Raw genomic sequence first — 21,894 nt, 5'->3', positions numbered from 1 at the left:
GGGTTGGTGTCCCAATCCCTCTACTGGAAGGCTTGCCTGCTTATTAAAGATGTTAAGGCCATCCCTATTTTCAATCTCCAGCACCAATAAAGGCAAGTAGGCCCATCATTCCTTACCCAGTTGACATATTTCTTGATTCCATATAAAACATCCCACTAAGGTTCCTGTGTTCAAGGTTTGTTCTACAACTACTGGGGCAATTAAGAGGTGACTAGATACTGAGGTTGCTAACTACATCAATGGATTGTCATCAATGAGTTCATATCTACATAGGCTATTCATAGAAGGTGGGGCCTTGTTGGAAGAATAAATTAGTGGAAGTTTGCCCTTGAAGAATGTATCCTGTCCCTGGCCTTACTAGGCTTTCCTCCCATCTCTGTGTTCTCTCCTGTTGTGGAGCAATCTTTCTGTACTGTGAAGATGTATTGCTCCCATTGGTTTAATAAAGAGCTAAATGGCCAATAGCTACACAGGAAGAGGTTAGGCAGGACTTGCAGACAGAGAGAGAGCTCTCTGGAATGAAGAAGGGTGGAATCTCCAAGAGATGGAGGGAGAAGCAAGATGATCATGCCAGGTTAAAAGAAAGGTAACAAGCCACATGGTAGAACTAAGATAAGAAATATGGGTAAATTCAAGTTGTAAGAGCTAGTTAGTAACAAGCCTAAGTTATTGGCCAAGTATTTATAATTAATAAGTCTCTGTGTAGTTATTTGGGAGCTGGCTGGCAGGACAGAATATTATGCCTACACTCTCCCTCCATCCATCATCTGCCTAGGCACCATTACATGAGTAGCCTCTTCACAACACATAATACTCTGCTACTCCTCAGTTCCAAAACAAGAGGCCAACTAACTCTGGGCCCAAACCATAAGCTGAAATAAACATTCCCTTCTTTATGTTTATTACTCTCAGGTATTTTGTCAAAGCAATAGATACTGTTTTCATGAATTTTACCACAGCAAATTTAAATTAAAACCATTGTACATGAAGGAAAGTTAAAAACTGGCTTGAATACAACACACAAACCCATATCTCCTCTTTATAATTTTCTTCATAAGGTTTTTCTTTATTTTTAATTTCTAAGGAAATTCCTCTATTTGTGCATGTACCCTAAAATAACCTCCTAAAATTAGTCATAAAATAATGGGGGAAATCACTTCAGATTAATGCTTTGTGCCTTGTTCACCCCACTACATTTAATGGACATTTTCACCAAAATAATGAAGGAGAGAAGGGCAACATTGTGTGGTAACATGGACCAGGGACCTGAGAGGTTCAACCAAAGCCATGTCCACTCATAGTGGACTAATCCTACTCAATTAGCAACTTGATCACCTATTCCCATTAGTTATCAGCTCCCCTAGAACTCAACTAGGGACCCCTGCAAACAGCAAAGACAAAGGACCCTGAAGTTAACATGAAGAACAATGGTTAACACTGAAATTAATGCTGATTGCAACTGTAATCTTCAAGATGCCCAGAGCGCAGTAATCCCTTAAAGACCAGATAATGTGGTCTGATTGCTTTTGAATGTCACATGTATCTGCAAGTAACAGCTCTGTAAATTGTCAGGGCAATTAATGAGCAAGGAGTCCAAAGTTAATTTCTAAAATCTAAACCATGGTTACCTCCACTCTCAAGTCTGTCAAATTAGCCTTTTATTTCCTGTATGCTTTATAAGATCTGTATTCACACCCAAAAACAGTTTTCAGTATGAATGTGAGACAGGATAGCAAAACCTTTTGCCTGCATGCAAACCTCTTGAATATTTGCATATCACAACCTTTTTTTCCATTATCTAAGAATGGTATTATAAATGCATCATCCTCTTGGGGTTGTTGAAAGTACATACAGCACATTGTTAATACCATTGTCGGTGTTAGCTTTCTGAGTAATGGCCACAGGTACCCTTTACATGACTTCTTGAACAATTATCTATGAGCGATGACTGAAGACACAAGAAAAATCTACAAAAAAGTCTTCCTGTTGGCTATCGTAACTGTAAAAATTTATATAAGCATATTCTGACATTAAAAAGTATGTATAAATAAAACAACTTAGCAGAGTAAGAAAAAAGAACTCATCCTCTGAACAAAATCTTCATTCCTGGTATGTGCTGCTAAGGGGCTTAAAGTGTTTGTTTCCTAGTTTAGGACTTAAGACTGACACTGTACTTGTTGGTCTTACAGAATCTGGAACTCTTAACGTGAATCCCAGCAAAAGTTAGGTGATGATCATGCTGAGCCTTGGCCTTTGTCTCAGATCATGCAATCACCATGAGAGCCTAGGCTGCCCTACTGGACAAGGAGACACGGCATGGAGAAAAAAATCACCCCATCCCAGAGCAGCCAGCACACAGCTACACCCAGCTGAGCTACATCCTGTGCCCGACCCAAATCAGCAGAACCATCTATCAACACACAGCTGACCTTAGATGTGGTCAGTGATCCAAACAAGGCCACAAGAACCATTGGGCTCATCCACAGATTTGATAAAAGGCTATGTTTTCCCACAGCAATGAATGACTCACAAATACTTTCTCTTCCTGCTGATGAGCCCCTCTAGATTAATACTCACCACACTGGGGTCTTCAGACATTATTTCCTTAAAACGGTCACAGGATAAACAGCCTAACAGCTGTTCTAAGGCAAACTGGCCCAAGTGGCCAGCGCAACAAGGAAGAAATGGAATCAGCACTCAAGAAGGCAGGAGAGAGGATGGGGACCTGGGCTCTTAACCATACTACGTAATTATGGTGTGCTTCGACTCCAAATTTCCTTACCATGAACTTGCATCTTCTTCAAGCAACTGTTAATTCGTACTTGGCTACTGAGAATAACCAAAGTCAACTCAATTCATCACTGAAATTGGGCTCCTCAGAAGAAGCTCTTAGGAATTAACCTTTGACCTTGCCCTCCAGAGACTTGTCATCAGCATCCTTAGCTCACCTGAAAAATCATGTCTCCAACAGAAAAAGAAGCGTTGCTTTTATCTCAACAGCTTAGCAGGAGCCGGCTTTCTCTATTCTCCCAAACAAAGGAAGAGCACCTATTCAAACATCACTTTGCTTGAGGCGCTATAGCTGATTTTCCTCTTCATTCCTGATGAAGAATGGAGAGCTAAGGGCAGAAGGAGGGAGGGGTGCTGAGGGATTTCTACCCTTGGGCACACATGCTCACCCTGGTAGCGTTCACGGAATGAAAAATGTACCTGGGCTCCCGTTTTCAACTCTTCCTCTTGGCTCTTCTTTAAACATCTAATTAGGAAGAAATGTATGTGTTTAGATCTTTTTTCCCCTCTCTGGGGAATCTAGAAATCAAATCACTTTGCCAACACGGCCAGCAAAACAAATCATTTGTGTTGTGGCTGAGCCATACGGCTCCCTCCACAAACACCGGCAGTGCCTGCACAGCTTTGCTCTCACAAAGCCATTTGGGGGAAGATTTTTATGGCAACAGAGGAAATGTTTCTACCAAAACAACACCTACAACTTTGCTGGAGATATTTTCAGGAGGTTTCCCCTACTGCCGTTTAAGTCGTTCGAATATCTAGTTAAAAAGTCTGGCTCACGGTGAGGCTGCAGGGCCCCACGGAAGGATTTCTCGATCAGTTATTGAATGAGTAACCTGGTCACTTAACCTGCCCAGACCTCTGGCCAGTCATAAAACAGAAATCTCAGTCCTTTCTGGAGTCTATGTAATGATGCACAGTTAGCACCCAGCTTACATAATAGAGTTCAAAGACATGAAGGGCACTGGAAGGATTTGTGGCGAATTCAATGCTGAATTAACCTTAAGAATCTTAGAGAACAGAGATGTGCTATAGTCACTGTGGTCCAGTGAACAGACCCCACCTCAGGACCCAACAGTGCTTCCAAAGCTGTTTGAGGGAGGCGGACAGAAGACTCACAGCCTTTTGAGACAAAGCTCGATTGTTCCCCCATGGTTAAGTACCTCTAACAGTTAACCAGTTAACATCAGTGAATAAAGTCCTCACCTGCTTCGGAGCTGCCTTCTGCAAAGCCTGAATCCCAGCACAGCTTCTCCCTGAGTGCCATCCTGAGTCTGCCTTCCCTCCACAGGCTGGATAGCTCGAGCTTTCCAGAGTAAACCTCTGTTCAACGATCTCCAGCTTAAAGTCCCTATCGCAGGACACCCAAACTGAGACAGCCCGGACACATTTGTTGCTCAGATGTAAAAGTAATTCCCACAAAGGTCAAGAAACATGTTGAATCACACAAACCATGAGTGGAACCCCTAGAACTGGAGCCCAGAATCTTCATCCATCATTCTCAATCATTTGATGGCATTTCCACCTTTTTGACCAATAATAAAACCTAAGTAGTTGGATGTCATCCTCACAGTAGACTGCAAGAAGCAAATTAGCACAAGGAGAAAAAGGTTGGAAAAATATAAATAAAAATGAAAACTAAAAAGGCAACTTCCAGGCTACCAGTGCAGCTCACGGGTCGAACATTTACTCCGGGCACAGTAACCAGCAATGGGGACAGAGGGAGAGAGGAGTGGGTTTGATAACAGGGTGTGATGTTATTAGAGTCCAGGGGCTGAAGGACCTGATGACCACAGCCCAGGCTTCCAAGAGGTGAGAGCAGAAACCATGTATTGACACGGCTATTCCTGCAGGCACTGAGAGGAGAGGAATGGAGAGATGATACCCTAGCCTTCCTTCCACTCCAACTTTCACCAGTGCTCACACCTGCAAACCTACCCAGGTGCCAGAGGACAACAGAACAGCAAAGAGGCATGGACTAGATCTAATGAACAAAACTGTGCTTAAACAGCCCCAAACTACAGTGGAAATCTAACCAGCAGTAAGCATCAACACGCTGAGAATAAAATCCAACAGTGTAAAGCATGAGTCTACCTCAAGCCTCTGAAATGGCAAGGGACCCCACACATTCAAGCAGCCCTATGCAAAGGGTGGTCGGAATCATATGGACTCTCACACTCACTGGCTCTTAACAAGCACAGGGCTTTGTTACTGCTCAGCTCAAACCCTGAGTTCTAAAAGGATGATGCTGCTGCTGCTGCTGCTGCTGCTGCTGCTGCTGCTGCTGGGCATGGTGGCTCACATCTTTGATCCAGCACTGGTTGGATAGTTCAAGGATAGCCTCAGCTAGGCAGCAAGTGAGACTCTGTCTTCAAAAAAAAAAAAATAAGTAAACAACATAAAAATAAAAACAATGGTTGGGATACAACTCAGTAGTGGAGCACTTGCCTTGCATGAGAAAGGGTCTGCGTTCTATGCCTAGAACCACCCAAAATGAAAAATAAAAAATAAAAAAAAAGGTGTGTGTGGTGGGGGGAGGGAGTTTAAATATTTCCCATTATTATCAGTTAAATAAAACTTTAAAAATCTAATACTTCAAAAGCATTTCTGCCGCGAAAATAGTTTATCTGACAGTGCTTGAGTAGGTAGAAATTCATTATCCAAATTTGACTTATTCAGCTCGAATTGTTGCTCTCAACAGTCTGCTAAATCAGCTGCTGATGTCCCCGCGATTCCAGCAGGCTAGATTTACCTTTACGGTTTCATATGCTATTTGACAAAGTAGGCCCTAGAACGTAGATGCTTCTTGGAAGTCCTATGCGGACTCCTCATGCAGCAGGTATTTGAGAAGGGAGGGGAAGGGAAAGGAGAAAAAAATGGAAAACGAACTGGATTCCCAAAGATGGGCAGTCACAGTTCAGCGAGCTTTGCTTTTCAGAAACAAGCCCAGCATGGCTGCTCTCTAATCACCCTACTTCAAAAGGCTCTTCTGTCATGGTCCCTGCGGAGGGAATGTGATTTGCTCTTTCATAGAGACTGTAAACACATTTTAGTCCTTGCAACCCTCCAACAAAACTTCTTTGAGGTCATTAGAGTCCAAAGGGCATGAGAGGGGTATCTGAGGATGAGAACCAGCTTTGCTTGGAGCTGGCTGTTTGGCATTACAATGGCCAATTTATCTTCTCCGTGCCTCTGGTTTCTAGTTTCCTCCTGACATGATGGCAACCATGACAAGATGGTATCCACAATCCTTTCAGCCCTGAGTGGGATGACCCCACACAGAGATGACAAAAACCCCTTACAGAACCAGATAAACTCTTTCTTCCTTAACATGGCCCAGACGGCTGTTTGGGAGGCTGCTCACCAGAATTAAAAGTCCAATCTGTGGTTGTGGCCGAGGAAAAAGTCTGACCTCATTCCTCACTCAGTTGACTGTGATCTCATCCAGCAGTTCATACACTGGTGATCTGGCTGCAGAACAAACTCAGTCCTTCTTTCCTGTACCCACACCCTCTGCCATGTAACTTTCAAGGGCCTTTCTCCTCTGTCGCAGGCCACATCTGCCTTTGAACAACAGGATGTTAGCAAATGTGACGCAAGAAAAGGCTTTGGAAGTACTTCTACAGCAAGCCTGTCCCCTTCCATTCTTGCTCCTGTGTCACACCTAAGCAAACATGCTAGCTCTAGTTGGCTCAAGGACGAAAGACACACATTGCAGAAATAAGTCACCCCAGTCTTACTAGCTAAAGCCATCCTACATCACCAACAGACAGACTATGTCACAAGGCACATAGGCCAACCCAGCCGAGGTCAGTAGAGCTGCCTACCCAATCGACAGGGCCACCGACAGAGCTGTCAGCTGAAGTCAGCTAAGCCCAGATGAACGGGAACCTCTAAACTTCTAAGATGTGGACATTAAAAAAAATTTTTTTAAAGTATTTTCAGGGCTGGAAAGATGGTTCAGTAGTTAAGAGCATTTATTATTCTTTCCTAGGACCAGGGTTTGGTTCCTAGCACCTATATGATGGCTCACAACCATTTGTAATTCCAATTCAAGGAGATTCAACCCTATCTTCTGACCCCCATGGGCACCAGGCAGGCACAAGGTCAACATACATATAACATACATGCATACAGGCAAAACACTCATACTCAAAATAAAAAACAAGTCCAATTAGGCTTTTAGTTTTTGAAAGAGGGTTTCTCTCTGTTGCCCTGGTTGTCCTGGAACTTGCTCTATAGACCAGGCTGGCCTCAAACTCAGGGATCTACCTGCCTCTGCCTCAAAAGTGCTGGAACTAAAGGTATGCACCATCATGCCCAGATAATTTTTTATATTGTAATATTTTTTTTAATTTTTGTTTTTAACTATGTGTGTGCATGAGTGTGTCTGTGTGGATATGTGCATGTAAGTGCCTGTGGGAGTCACAGACATTAGATCCACTGGGGCTAGGGGATACGGATGGTTGTGAGCGCCTAGGAGAGTTCCGGACACTGAACACTAGACTTCTGCAGGAGCAGTATGCTCTGCACCATTCTCCACTAAGCTAGCTCTCCAGCTGACTCCCCACAGACGCTTTCTTTATTGCCGTGGTAAAGAGCACACACTGTACTTATTTATTTATTTTATTCCCCTGATGTGTGTGGTTGCTTCTTATGCAGCTTATGATAGCGATGCATAATGAATCACATTCCTGAGGGTGCATTCAGCCCACCTGTAAGGATTATTCCTAGAACTAAAGTTCCGAGTGGTGTTATCTAACTGCACACTTTAAATGCATCAGTGCTTTCCGAGCTCTCAAAGTCCCAAGATGAAGAAACTGGCTGAACTTTGTCTAACTTATACTTCACACAACTGGTTTTACCACAGACCTCCAACTTCGATCCCTAATCAAATGACGCCCCAGCCTTTCAGCCCAAGTCTAGGCTGAACTCCCATCCAACCTCTTTACGAAATATACCATGTATTTTATTTTCTCTTCCAAGATAGTTAATGGGCCCTTCGCAACAAAACAACAAAAATCACCCCACAAGCACTGTGACATCACAAATCCTTATGCTCATAAACACATATGATAGAAATTAAGGGTGGACGATCAAATAGCTAAAATCCACCTACAGGGCAATTGTCTGCTCAAATAAACCCTAAAATTTTGATATTCTCATTTGTCTTTGCTGGTCTGGCCCAGACTCTTCATGCACTTCATCCCCTATCTCCTGGACTCCTACCCCACATGTACTGTGCATCTGTAACTATCTGCAACTACTTTGGATCCCATCAAATGGGCCAGGACCTTCTGCTCTGACGCCCTCCAGGGATTGGTCACGTGTGACACGAACCTGAAATCACAGTTGTACATTGCTTGGAATCAGCAGGAGTCCCCTCAACATGGCAAGGTTCTTTATCGGTTGCAGTTTTCCTGCTGGCCGGGGCTAGAAAATACTAAATCCCCCCGCATGCTCAGTGGCCACAAGGTGGCACCATATAAGCTGCTAAATAGAAACATCTCATTATATTTTGACACTCCTATTTCAGGTGCACGAAATTTGTAATAAGTTCAGGAATACAACCCCAACATAAAATTTGACCTCTACAATGTAAATTCTCTTCTTTGAAGTCTCCAGCTCTTACTCACCTACAAAGCTGAACACAGGCGGAACTCATACAACTAACTTCATATCATTCTTCCTGTACAGATTGAAATAATGTTTCTCCAAAGCTTTAACTGGGAACCTCCAGACCATGATGCAGGACCCACTCCTGATAGAATTTACCTGGCATTAGTGTTTTCCTATGACCAACACCGACCATTTGGGGCTGACTCCATAATGATAAAGTTCCTGGCGTACTGCACTGTAGGTGTGTCAGAGATGAACAATGAATACTGAATGCGGGAAGTACGAGGCTGAAGGGAGAGAAGGACAGTTGGGAGGGGAAATGAACAAGTAAATGGGGGATGAATACAAATCTGACTGAGGTTTCTGACTGTTCTATCTTTATCGTCTCCTCTGCCCCAACCTCAGAAAGAGATAACTACAAACACTATACAACAGGGGGGAGACGCTTGATCCCCACATCAGCCAGTCAAAGTGACCACTATGAATTTAGAAACAATGTGCAGCCAGACTTTCTAAAATATTTTAGTTTGATTCATTTTTAATTATGTATGTATGTGTGTCTGTGTCTACAAGCAGGCTTATGCATGGACCACAGTGCCTGCAGAGGCCAGAAACGGCACTGGATCCTCTGGAAGGTGAATTTCAGGCAGCTGTGACCCACCCAAGGTGTTTGCTCACACGGAACTACACGGGAGTCCTCTGGAAGAACAGTGTGTGCTCTTTACCACTGAGCCACCGTTCAGCTCTAGAATCACACATTTTTAAAAGTTAGGGCATTTATCAAAAACATAAAAGACATCCAAAAAAAACAAAAACAGGATATGCCTATGTATTTTCCTAATCAAGGAAAAAAAAAAAACAAAACCCTTTTACTTTTGGAGATAAATATTTTAAGCCATTTGTTGAGCATGGAGGACTTATTCCCAGACTCCTGTTATGTCATGACCGACACACAAAGAAAGACTTTCAGAGCCCAGTGATTCCGATCTCCTGCCTCACATCACTGAGGACACCAGGAAAATACTTCTCCTCCCACCTTGGACACAAAGTTCTCTATTCCAGTCACCCACGGAGCGGTCATGCTCTCCAGGACCGAATTTCATTCGAACTGTCCTTGGCCGCGCCCCACCCCTAGTCACTGCATCTGAAAACTGGGGCTACCCAGGATTTTCAGCACTAGGAAAATTCACAACAGCTAAGAACTGGTACAACCCTAAAATCTAAAATGAAGAACAGGCATATCCAGCCACTGTTTTATCAGTCTACCTCACTCACACCCCACACACCCATGTGTGTGTGTGTGTGTGTGTGTGTGTGTGTGTGTGTGTGTGTGTGTGTGTGTCTTATTTCCCTTCTGGCTGAAATGCTTTTTAAAACTCCGTGTAAAAGTATAAGCCATCACCAGTGGCCACCAGTTGTGTCAGGAATGAGACAGCAGGCACATTCTGTGATTGACACTCCCTTTTGTGACGAGACCGTAGCTCAGTAACCCTACTTCTCTGGGGAACTCTATACTTTGGAAACATTCCAAAATTCATTTCTGCCTCCTACAGCCTGATTTTCTGCATGCATTCTTTCAAAAGCCACCTCCATCCCCTGGGAAGAAAGAAAACTGATACTAAATTAAACAAAAGCAGCCTTCCGAAGGCCTCTCAAGCGAGGCCTTGCAAATGAAAGCGATTTCTCCACTTTGTTCTCCCTTTTCTCTCCACACAAAGTTAAATCCCTCAAGGTTGTTTACTATTTCCATTTATAGAAGTGCCTCCAGGTAGGCAAATCAACATCCCTGCTGCAGAAGGAAGGAAGCCTGGCCAGCTAATCCCTAACACATGAACCACAGCGACAAGAACTCCCACAATGCACAACTGCATCCAATCCGCCCCCAGTTGCTTGCCAATGCTGCTCCTTAATTGGCCATGAATAGTTACAGTCAGCCCCAGCAATTTCTGCACCCTGGATAACATAATCTCCTAAAGCATCAGCTGCAAGCTTAAAGTCCAAATTTTGAAAAAGCAGCCAATTAATAATCATAATAATGATGATGAAAGAGATGCCAAACTGCAGTGCGGATTTCAGTGTTCATGGTGGAAGCTCGATTAACTGAACCAAATTCTCCTCCTGCTCGCCTTCCCCAGTATCAGTTCTTTCTAGTCCCATTTTTCTTAATTTTTTTTTCTTTTGAGATACTGTCATTATGCATCTCAGGCTGGCCCAGATCTATCATTTCCTTTTTTTTATATTTATTTATTTATTTATTTATTTATTTATTTATTTATTTTATGATATAAAATCATGGTCTCATAACCCAGACTGGTCTCAGACTTGCTATGCAGTCTAGAATGGCCTTAAACTTCTTATCCTCCTGCCTCCACCTCCTAAGTACTGGTTTACAGGTATGCAACACCATTATCAATTCTCAGCTAACATGTCTTAAATGGTCTTTTAAATAAGGAATCTTTCTGGAACTACATAGAGCCAAAGGCCGTGATTTCCAACGTGATTTCCATTCACTAACCAACACAGATTGAACAAACACACCGTCTGAATATAAAGATAACTGCCGACAGCTGATCGCAGGGAAATCACAAGTCCAATCAAAAAGAAGTCTCTAAGTGAATCTGTTACATCCGTGGAGCAAACGTTTCCTGAATGCTTGGCCCACACTAACTGCCACAGTGACGATACAGCCATGAACCTCCCTTGCTCTCCTGGAACTTCATCCTGGAGGAGGCGGTGAGAGCAGACATAGGAAAATGGTCTGGATCCCAGAAGATCCTACAGGTAGAATTACAAATCTCAAGGACTGTAATACTAAGAGAGGAAAGTGAAAAAAAAAAAAAAAAAACAAAAAACCCGCACATGGCAAAAATGTTAAGGAGGGTGGGTCATCAATCTAAAGATATTGTAAAGAAAGGGAGCCAGTCAACGACAGAATGTGCAAAGGCCTGGGTGAGACAGGCACAGCGGGCGTGCGTGAGCAGCAGCACTTGGCAAGAGAGCCAGCAAGGCAGTGAACAAGGTGGGGAGCAGCAGATGAAGTCAGAGGCAACAATGAAGGGATCGTGCCAGGCCACACGACTCTTGTTGGGGCTTTGGCTTACATTCTGAAGGAGGCAGGAAGCTACGGTGGGTTCAGAGGAGAACGACATTATCAGACATGGTTTAAAGACTCACCCGGGCCGCTTTGCTGAGGATCCTCTGCAGGCGGCTGACAGCATGCAGAGAAAGACTAGCTGGAAGGCTCCTGTAGAATCCAGGCAAAGGAGAGCAGGGGTTAGGCCTGAAGGCACTGGTGAAGGCAATCTAAACTGGCTGCCTTTGGGACACATTTTCGTGTCAAATAGAATCATATACTGTTTTGTTTTGTTTTTCTCTGCTACACTGCTGCCTTAGTTTATGTCTTAGGCATTGCCCAACAGTTTTTGGGTTTAAGGCTTGGTCCTCAGCTTGGTACTAATGGAAAACAGTGAAGCCAAGTCAAAGGAGGCAGGTAGCTAGGGACATGCCATCAAAAGGGATCTGTGACACTGCCTGTTTCTCTATTTCCCAGATGCTACAGGGCAACAGCTTTTCCACCAAACACTCCTGCTCCTGATTTCTGACTCACAAAACCAGAGGCAATGGGACTAAGTAATCACGGGACCAAACTTAGGAAACTCTGACCCCAATCGGAACAGGTATTTGTCTAGTGAAGGGAAGATGACCAATGAAATGCTCAATAAAGCTTCAAATCTGTGTTCCCTGTGCTGTTAGTCACATGGCTTGTGGTTATATACTGATTTATACCTCCATTCTCTATAAACTGAGCCAACTCACAGTCAAAGCATTCCTCTGTCTTCTCCACTGAGAATCCAAATGTTTTCATATTCCTGGCCTCTACCTCTTCCTCCCTCCCCTTTCCTCTCTCTCTTCTAATGCCACCCCTCTGGGGCAGAGCACAACCATATCAATGGTTGAAAGCAAAACTACCTTATCAACCACAGAGAAAATGATGACCCTAATCACATATTTTATGACATGATGCCAACACTCAGTCCCGGCATCCTGTCCCCAAGAGGCTATATTGCCCTCCATCCTGTGACTCCCATTATAACCCATATGCCTTCATTGCCACTGGAGAGAAAAGGGCATCCGTCATTCTCATTTTAAGTCTCCTATGAAATACTCTCTCAGCCTAGAAAGTCCTCCCCTGCCTCTCTTGCACAACTTTTCTTAAATGCGCTTATCTGTGCCCTCTGCCCACATTCTGGCCTCTACAAAATACTCCATTCAGGTCCCACATCACATGTTCATTCTGCACTGCTGAGCAAGTACTCGCCTTGAATACACAGGCCAACTGCTTTTCACTTTACAGTCTCCACTTAGACAACAGAGTATTTCATACGTGTTAAGTCTCAGGAAGTGACCTTGTCTAGAAAGGACAGTCTTGCCTCAGCTCAAGCTGGACTATAGAAGGATTTTTGGTGGTTAAATGAAAGACAACATTCCTCAGGAACTTTTGAAATGGGTTCACGTTTGCCAAAAGGAGTCACTTCCCTTGCCTCTGGCAGAAGGGACATGGTTCTCCACTGACATATACCTGCGGTTGTATATCAAAGTCCATGCAGGCCTCTGGGCTCCCCCAGTCCCTGTTCACAAGTGCCTGCTACACATTTCAAAGCTCCCATGCTAGCATCCTGGCCTTTCTCACCTCCTCTGCCATGAACTGCCAGGTCTGCCACAGCTCAGGGCTTCCCTCCCCTCAGCTACTCACCCTCCTTATAACCTGCTAATCACATTGTTATTTTCTCTTTCCATATTCTTGCTATTCTCTTCCCTTGCAGAAAGCCCTTGGCCATGCCCAGTCTGCTTTTATTTTATTTCTTCTGTAGGTTCTTCCAGATGCATCTGGTTGTCCTCTCTCTTATCCACAATACCTATCCCCACCCCACCCCGCACCTAACCCCCCAACTCCCCACCCCACCCCCACCCTGCATCATGGAGGGGCCATTTTGGTGGTGGTTTCTTTACTGTGCCCCTCACATACAATACGCAGTTACTAAATTACTCACTGTAATGACAATAAATAAACCGAAATAACACTGCCCCCTCTTTATCTAAGCCACCTGAAAATAGGGCCCAACAAATAGGGCCTAAGAATTCTGAGTGTTCTCCTTGAGTAAGATGGAATCACAGTTACTTCCCACTCCATCCTTGTGTTCCCCCTGCCATTTTGATTCCACTAATGTTCTTTTTAGACAAACAGCATACCACAGAAAAACAAAACTTACACCTAGGCTTATCTCCTAAGAGTGGGATCACAAGCACATAATCAAACCAGTATTAGGCTTACAGTCAAACAAGTCACTGGCTTCATGGGCTAATAATTGGAAACGGAATGAGCAGCTCTGGACTGCCGGTCATCACAGCTCTGCCATCGCTGAGATCTCAGGGTACAGACACGGGGCCACAGACTGACAGAAGAGAAAAGGAGAAGTGACGGCTTCTAGTCAACCACTTACATTCCAAGCAGGAATTCCTGCTACATTTCAAAACACCATGCTTCCTCCATCTTTATATACTATGTTCCTGGGGCAAGACCTCACTGACTCATCACTACCAATGGCAGAGCATACTCCAAGAAACTATGTCCTTATATTCCCCAGAAGAGAGGACGACTCCAAACCTTTAATATATAAGTATTCCCTCTATTAATCCTTTCTTTTGCAAGGCAACTACCTCCTATGTTTAATTGACATAAATAACAAATACTGGTGAGTGCCTAACCCAGAAGAGGACATTCACATTCCTTTGTTTTCTAGAGCCTGGAGCAGAGGATAGGTAGAACCTACAGCTCATGTCAGGAAGTGACATTTGCACTTAGAGCTGAGAAATCAGTTAGAAGTTGCCAGACAGACCAAAGCAGGAAATGAAAAGTGAGTCTTCTTTCTCAAGGGCAGGGAAGGACACTGGGCAAAAAAGAGAAAGGGCTGGCACTGTGGTGCATATCTGCCATCCCAACACAGGGATGAGGCTGAGGCAGGGGGATTCCGAGTTCAAAACCAGTAGGGAAATCATAAGAAAGCGTTGTCTTCAAAAATAAAATAAAATAAAATAAAGAAGGAAGGGAAGAAGTGAGGGGTGAAGAGAGGGGACAGTTACATTGGAGAAATTTAAAATAATAATAATAATAATAATGATAATGATAATAGTGGTGATGATGATGATGATGATGATGATGACATCACTGGAAATCCAGGAAGAGAATGGCTCCAGAAAAGTTAGAAGTCAGAAGATAAGTCAGGTGGAGCTTTCTGGCCCAGGATAAGTAATATTGAGTTAGATGAGCCGGCAGTGAGCGTTCCTTCCAATAATCCTCAGTGTGCAAATGGTTCTGTATCTCCACTTCTCCGCCAACATTGATAACGGTGTGTTTGAAACATGCCCACCATAAGCCCCTCAAAATAAAAAAAAAATCCTCAGCAGCACACACTTGCCCCCTCTGAACCACAGATGACTATGGGCCAGACAAAACAAACTTGAGTGCCTCTTGGGAGCATTTAAACTGAGATATAGTGGTCACAAACAGCTGGTGACTAACACTTAACTAAAAGTTTCCAGAGTGGGGAATAATGGGGACTAAAGGACATGGCAGACTAGGTGCCAAAAAGGAGGCGGGGCGCTGCAAATTATTTGGTACTCTTCCTGATCAGATAGCAAATCTATTTTCCCTCTTCTCAAACCTGGCCCTATGGCTGGGTGGACCTACAGAATGCAGTGGGGACTTGTCATCCAGGTCTTCCAAGTTCCATTCTTAAGGACCTTAGTGACTTCTGCTTTTGCACATTGACAATGGCCCCCCTTGGTACCTCGTCCTCATACTGTGAGAAGCCCAATCAACATGGAGGGGGCAGCCCAGCCCAGCCTGGAGGCGTTCTAGCTGACATCCTCACTGAACTCCTCTCTGAACTCAAGTGCTCATGTTCAGTGAGTCATCTCAAACATTCTGAACTGCAAAGAACTGCAACCCGTCAGTCTCACAGGGAGCAGTGTTGCCCAGCTGAGACCAGTCAACCTACAGACTCCTGAAATGGTTGTTGTTTCAAGCCAGGAAGTTTTGGTGTATTCTGTTACAAAGCAAAAGAGGGCTAAGTCAATGAAAGACCAGAGCAACCAACAAGAATCGGAAGGACGAAAGCAGATGGAATCCCTGCAGGACAGGGAGCCTGAGCATAATTCTAGAATTTGGCACTTAATCTCGAGTTATCAGGCAAATCGAGGTTCTTAGTCTCATTAATAAAAGAAGAATGGACTCAAAAGGAAGCTTGAGGACCTCGTGCTAGAGTTGAAAAGAAAATCCCCAAGGCAGGGAAGCTATAAATCTCAAGAAGGTGCCTGGAAAAGAAAAATGGAGAAAAGAAAGAGAGAAGGAGTCCAAGCTGTTTGAGTTACACCAGCACAAAGGTCAGACACGGGGCAGATAAGCCACGTGCAGGGAGGGAAACTCAGAGGAGGGGGACTGTGGGAAGGCCAAGGTACCAGTCAAAGTAGATTCAGGCTCTGGCGAGCATCAGAAAGAAAAAGAGAAGAAAGAGAAACAGCTGCTGCTCTTCCCAAAGCCCCCAGTTTGATCTGAGCACCCAGGTCAGGTGGTTCACAGCTCCAGAGGATCCAACACCATTTTCTTGCCTTCATGGGTATGTGCACACATAAACACACACACACACACACACACACACACACACACACACACACACACACACACACACACACACACATGAATTAAGAAAAAAACACATATTACTCTACAGAGCATTGCTATAAGAGGACAAACAATGTTTCCCAGTAAATGTCCAAAGACTTTTTTAAACAGTTTCCAGTTTGCTTACATTTCTTAATATTTTTAGAGTGAATACAATCCATATTATCTTAAGTGATAATGATTGTTAAGGATTTGATTACCATTTACCCTTGGCCTCAAGTCCAGGCATTCCTCCAAAGGCCACTGGGCTATGGCTAAATCATGTTTCACTCCACCTCAAAACCCTCAGGTAACCCCATTAGCACCCAGCCTCTCCTTCATCTTCCTGCCAAGCTCACTGATGGCCTTCAAAAAGCAACTCATGGGACTTCCTGTCACTCCCCAACCTCTTTGCCTTTTCCTGAAAGACTTAAGTACACCCTCACTTAGATACCCCACTATGTGCTTATGTAGTACTTTAAAAGTCTTGTGATAATTACTTGTTCAGACTTCTATTTTCCCACCATATTGTAATTTCCTTGAAAGCACACATCAAGTACTATTCATTACCATAGTGCTCAACAAAGTGCCTGAGTCATGAGGGTCCCTGCAGAATGACCAGTTCTGCTGCTATAGAGACACCTTCGAGGTGCTTGGAATGCTTTACACAGCAGCTTTTAAAAACTCTCAAAAAGTGGATTATAACTCACTAGAGGGATGGGAAATTTTAGAATCTACAGAGGAAAATATATACTCATCTAGAATTAGAATTCATGGGATAAATCTGAAATTTCCAGATGGAGACAGACCCAATGTATCTTTCTGTTTCCCGCATTGCATAGTTTCCATCTTATACAGTTAAGTACATTATAATTAGCTATACACATGGTCATAATAAGGCAGTCTCCCATTTTCAATTTACTGCTCATACGGGGCTTCCCACAGAGCAGAAAAGAAAACATTCTAATTACAACTCAAGGCACCTGTTTCAAATACCTTTTGGAGCAAATACTCCTGCTTATGGTAAGACATCCTACATGCTGAGCTCTAGGACAGCTTATGCTTCCTGATCTATCTTCATAATGTCTCTGGCTCTTCACTTCACCCAAGTATTTAGGAAACAAAAGACTCTTAGGATGGTGTCTCAGTCAGGGTCACAGCAGGAGGTAGATGGGAACTTGAATACACAACTAAGGGGCAGAGGGTGAATATGGAGTGATTTACCAGAGTTGGCAGAGCTTAGGAAGCCAACCAGGGAGCATGTCATACCTCAGGTCTGAAGGAGAGCAGAAATGTAGGAAAGCACATAGCACAGCTATAGCAGAAAGCCACGTGACAGATCCTATAGCTTCCAGGAGGGAGATGTATTCTCATCTGTAAGTTTGCTGGTAAGAAATCTGAGCAGTGAGCACCCTAACCTAACAATTCTCCCCTCATGAATACCCTTAGAACCTGTCAGAAGTTCGGGATGTAGCAATTAACACCTAGCTAAGGAACTGAAGAGAATAGCTCTGGAAGGTCTGATGAGCAACATCCTAGACTGGCAGTTTCGCATTTACTTTCTTCCTAGTCTCACTCTTTCCTTGGAAGAGCACTGGACATATAAGTGTAAAACCCTGCCCAGATGCTTAGCATATGGCAACAGCAGGTACCTGGCAGCTTCTTCATATTCTTTTGCCATGTGTTCATGCAAGAAGCTGCTAGTGACCCACCCAGGTCCTTCTCACTTCCCATGACTCAGTTTGCCTATGTGGAAGAGGTATTATTCTATGAGCCAACACTCTCCTGTCAGTGGACCTTTCAAAAGTCCTCAGACCACAATCAGAGGTTGGTAAACAAACAGTCCAGCTCCTACTACCCAGTACAACAACTTGGAACATTCTGCTGTTTTCCTATAGGCCCCCAGCAAATAGGAAATCACTTACCTACAGTGGGATCAGAATATAGTAAGCTCAAAGTTTATAAATTTCAATTGTTTCAGTTCTGGTCTTGGACTTTATTACACTTTGCCCAGTGCATTGTTCTCATAGCAATGCCTACCTACTCCCTGGCAAAGCTGCTGCATCCTAAGCATCTCAAAACCAATTCTTAAAAGGAAGCTTAGGTGCTAGACATACAGTGACATATGGTGACATTCCATTTTCAGCTCTCCAATTTAAAACAATAGCAGAGCTCATCGCAGTGACCACTCACAAGCATGACAGGTGGTCAAGACTCCTTAATACTATTTGAAAACGTATTACAGGCAAACTGAAAGCATGAATGAGTGCTGGGGAGGATGCTGGGGGGGCGGGGATAGAAATGACCACAAGGGATTCCAAAGTTCCTTCATTTGCCATCTTAGCCAGCTCACTCATAACCAAAGTACCATGCATAACTACATAGGAGGTCAGAAAATAACAAGGAGCTTTCTAGAATTTCTTCAGGGGGTGTAAGGGCTCTTCCTCCTTGTCCTGGGACACAAGAGGCTGTGGATGTTAGAAATAGGCAAGGCAGCATGGGAACCAAGGAGAAATTCTAAATTTGTACATTACAGGCACATTATCTGAAAAATGGTTTCCTTCCAACTTCCTCCAACATGAAGGATGGTCAGCTGTTTCTCTGTGATAGTTGAGGGGAGGGGGAAATATGAGGTCATACAATGTCATTTGCCAAAAAGTTATAGTATCACAATTACAAATTTGAACAAGGTATGAGTACTAATTTTATGCATATAAAAATCATAAAATTGCTAAAAGTATTAAATTACCAAGACATAAAATATTAAATTACTTTGGAGATGTTAACACGAGTAACTTTAATCGACCTGATTATTGATATCAGTGGCTCTCAAAGCTAGGTTCATAACAGGATTACCTGGGAACTGAGAAAATTTCAAGTGCCAGGACAGACACACTCAAGACCAAGCAAAACATCTTTTTAGATTGATCAAAAGGAACAATATTATTTGAGGCATATTTGCAACACTGGCGTGCAGACAAGACTGAGAACTAACCTGGATTATACTAAATGCTAAATTAATGCTAATGAGACTTGGAGCAAAAGAGCCTCCTTTGCCCCTCCCCTCACATTTGTTCATCTTCAGCACGGAGCTCTGTCTCCTCCACCCATGTCTATCTGAAGCAGCCACTTTAAGCCACCCCTGGATTGATACCGATACCAATCGGTAGATACTTTGATCTACAAAGGAGATAAATAAGACTGAAGAAGAGACATCATCACGTGCAGAACATTTAAACCACGTACATCAGGGAGAAGGGTGTCCACGGAGTCTTTACTGGAAGGACCCATCCAGTGAAAAGGAAGCTGCCTACCTGAGAGTAGGCTACACACTGCCATCAACACGCTCGGCTCTGGCCCCTTTCCAGTTGTGGTATCATTCACACATTCATCCACTCACTTACATGTTGAATAGCCATGTATCTTGATCCTACATCACTTTGAAGGTACAAGTGTCTAGGGACAACAGAATTTAAAGAGTACCTTCTAGTGAGAAACATGGAAGCATATTCAGAGCAGACTGAGAAATCCATCACAAGGAACCATTACCTGTGGGGAAAGGGGAGACACTCAGACTGCAGCAATGATGTAAGCAAAGGCCTGTGAGAGCAAAACTGTGGCATCAGGAAGCTAAAATCAGGAAGAGAGAAGGCAGGCCAGAGGTCAGGGCTGTGAGACCCTACAGGGTAGCAGCATGAAGGAGTGTGGTTCTTCCCCCAAGGTTGGGGTTCCCAATGCTATTGACAGGTTAGATAACTTGTTGTACAAGACTATCCTGAGCATTTAGAGTGTTCAACAGCATCCTGGGTCTATACCTAGACAAAGGTAGCAACTTGCTTTACTTTGAGTTGGTTTGTTTGTTTTACAGTCAGTACAGTATGACATAGTAGTACCCTCATATAGTCAAAAATGTTCCTAGATACCACAAGACACTGGAATCAAAACTGGCCCCACTGAAGAATCACTGCCTAAGAGTCTTACTTGCAGTCTCATCGATGAAGGACACTTACACCATGGTGAATGAAGCCTAGGATGAGTGCCTAAGTCAACAGGATGTGTTTAAAACAACGGTGAGTTTGGAAATTTCATTTGGGTCAACCGATATTCAAAAAGAAGCCAGAAGCCTCAGAGCTACCAGAAGACCTTGTGGTGCAGTACAGGAAGCATCTATAACTGCAGACTCAATGAATCCAGGGTAGTCTAGTGAGGGAGGAACGTGACTTTGGAAATATGGCTCAATGGCTTTCTGTGTGTTCTTGGTAAAAAGGCTAAGGGCAGAAGGTATGGTGAGGTGGGCAGCTAAAAACTGCCTTAGAGCTCAGGATTTCACACAAATACCAGTTACTTTAACTTTTCGTTAAAAATATGCTATGACTCATGTATCCTAACATGTTCATTTTATAACTAGGAAAACAGGCACGTAGCTGGATATAGGGGTATAGGCCGTTAATGCTGTAATCTCAGCACTCTGGAGGCTGAGGAGAACTCACCTCCTTGTTAAATTCACTTCCCACTGGAAGACAATAGGGCACCCTTATATTTGCTATTGAGCATGTGCCTGGCTCACTGTAGGCAAGGGTGCTTTTTCAGTCTGTTAGTGCCAACTTCTTCACAAGTTTGTAGTTTTGTATTTGTTCTATGATTTGGATTTTTAAAATGGCCAATAAGACTAGTGTTCAAGTTTTTCCAGTGTCTTTATGTGCCAGGAGACTGCAACATGCCTCATGGAGAAAGTACATGGGTAAAATAACCTAGAGAGAAGCAACTTCGTGGCTGCACCAACACCATGCTTTTTCTCATGGTCAATGACACCAGCTGTACCAATTATAAAAGAATTTTTCCATCTTTTTATTCACATGGAAAGCTTTTAGTATTTTTGGAGTGTTACATAATCCAGTAACCGTATAATAAGCAAAGGAGTGCTGTGGATATCACTCTATATAAATAAAACACTGATGGCCAGTGACCAGGCAGGAAGTATAGGCGGGACAAGGCGAGAGGAGAATTGGGGAAACAGGAAGAAGGGGGAGAGACACTGCAGCCACCGCCAGGACAAGCAGCATGTAAAGACGCCGGTAAGCCACCAGCCATGTGGCAAGGTATAGATTTATAAAAATGGGTTAATTTAAGATATAAGAACAGTTAGCAAGAAGCCTGCCACGGTCATACAGTATGTAAGTAATATAAGCGTCTGAGTGATTATTTATACATGGATTGTGGGACTGCTGGGCTTTGATAAAAGCGTAGACCTACTATTTCTGAGACTTGATGACTCCCAGAGCTGGCGGAAAATGTCCCACTGCCATGTTGGGAAGCTGAAGTGGGCGGAGCCAGCAGCCACAGCGCCGTTTCAGGTTTAAAAGGCTATAGTTTAAAGCAATAAGTTCGCAATAAGACTGATTCAGATGAAATAGTTTATAATGCATGTAAAAATGTACATAGGCTTAAAAGAAAAAAATATATACTGTTATATAAACAAATAGTATCTAAAAATAAAGTGTTTAAAAAACAGTAAAGGTAATAACCCACATAAAGATGGCTATCACACATAAAATTTGGATTATGTTGTCTTTGGGATTTTTAACTACAAAAAAACATTTGATCGAAAAAGATGTTAAATTAAACCAATATGTATATTTTAAAGGTACCTTGACTTCAAAATTTGGATTTAAGGATATGTTGCTTTGGAAAAGAGGTTCTGCTTTTGTTTCCACAGAAAGCCAGAGGCTATGGATTTGTTCCAGATTAAGATACATCAGGTTTCA

General features: G+C 43.3%; 1 protein-coding gene across 12 annotated transcripts in view; it reads right to left on the bottom strand.

Moving 5' to 3' along the window:
• Positions 1-21,894, bottom strand: part of Plcb4 (phospholipase C beta 4) — a 385,025-nt gene that overhangs the window by 286,161 nt on the left and 76,970 nt on the right. For 4 of the 12 annotated variants that reach the window (XM_028884518.2, XM_037205244.1, XM_028884517.2 and 1 more), the window contains exon 1: positions 2,949-4,561. The exons of 3 other annotated variants lie outside the window; for them this stretch is intronic. The gene's annotated coding sequence lies outside the window, so the exon portion shown is untranslated. Of the gene's footprint in view, positions 1-2,948; positions 4,562-11,583; positions 11,654-21,894 lie in introns of those variants that run through there. 5 more of the 12 variants (XM_037205241.1, XM_037205245.1, XM_037205242.1 and 2 more) reach the window with 3 other exon arrangements.

Source organism: Peromyscus leucopus, chromosome 4, assembly GCF_004664715.2.
Source record: "Peromyscus leucopus breed LL Stock chromosome 4, UCI_PerLeu_2.1, whole genome shotgun sequence".
NCBI lineage: Eukaryota > Metazoa > Chordata > Mammalia > Rodentia > Cricetidae > Peromyscus > Peromyscus leucopus.
The sequence above is the reverse complement of the archived record's forward strand: the minus strand, read 5'-3'. Positions and strand labels throughout refer to the sequence as shown.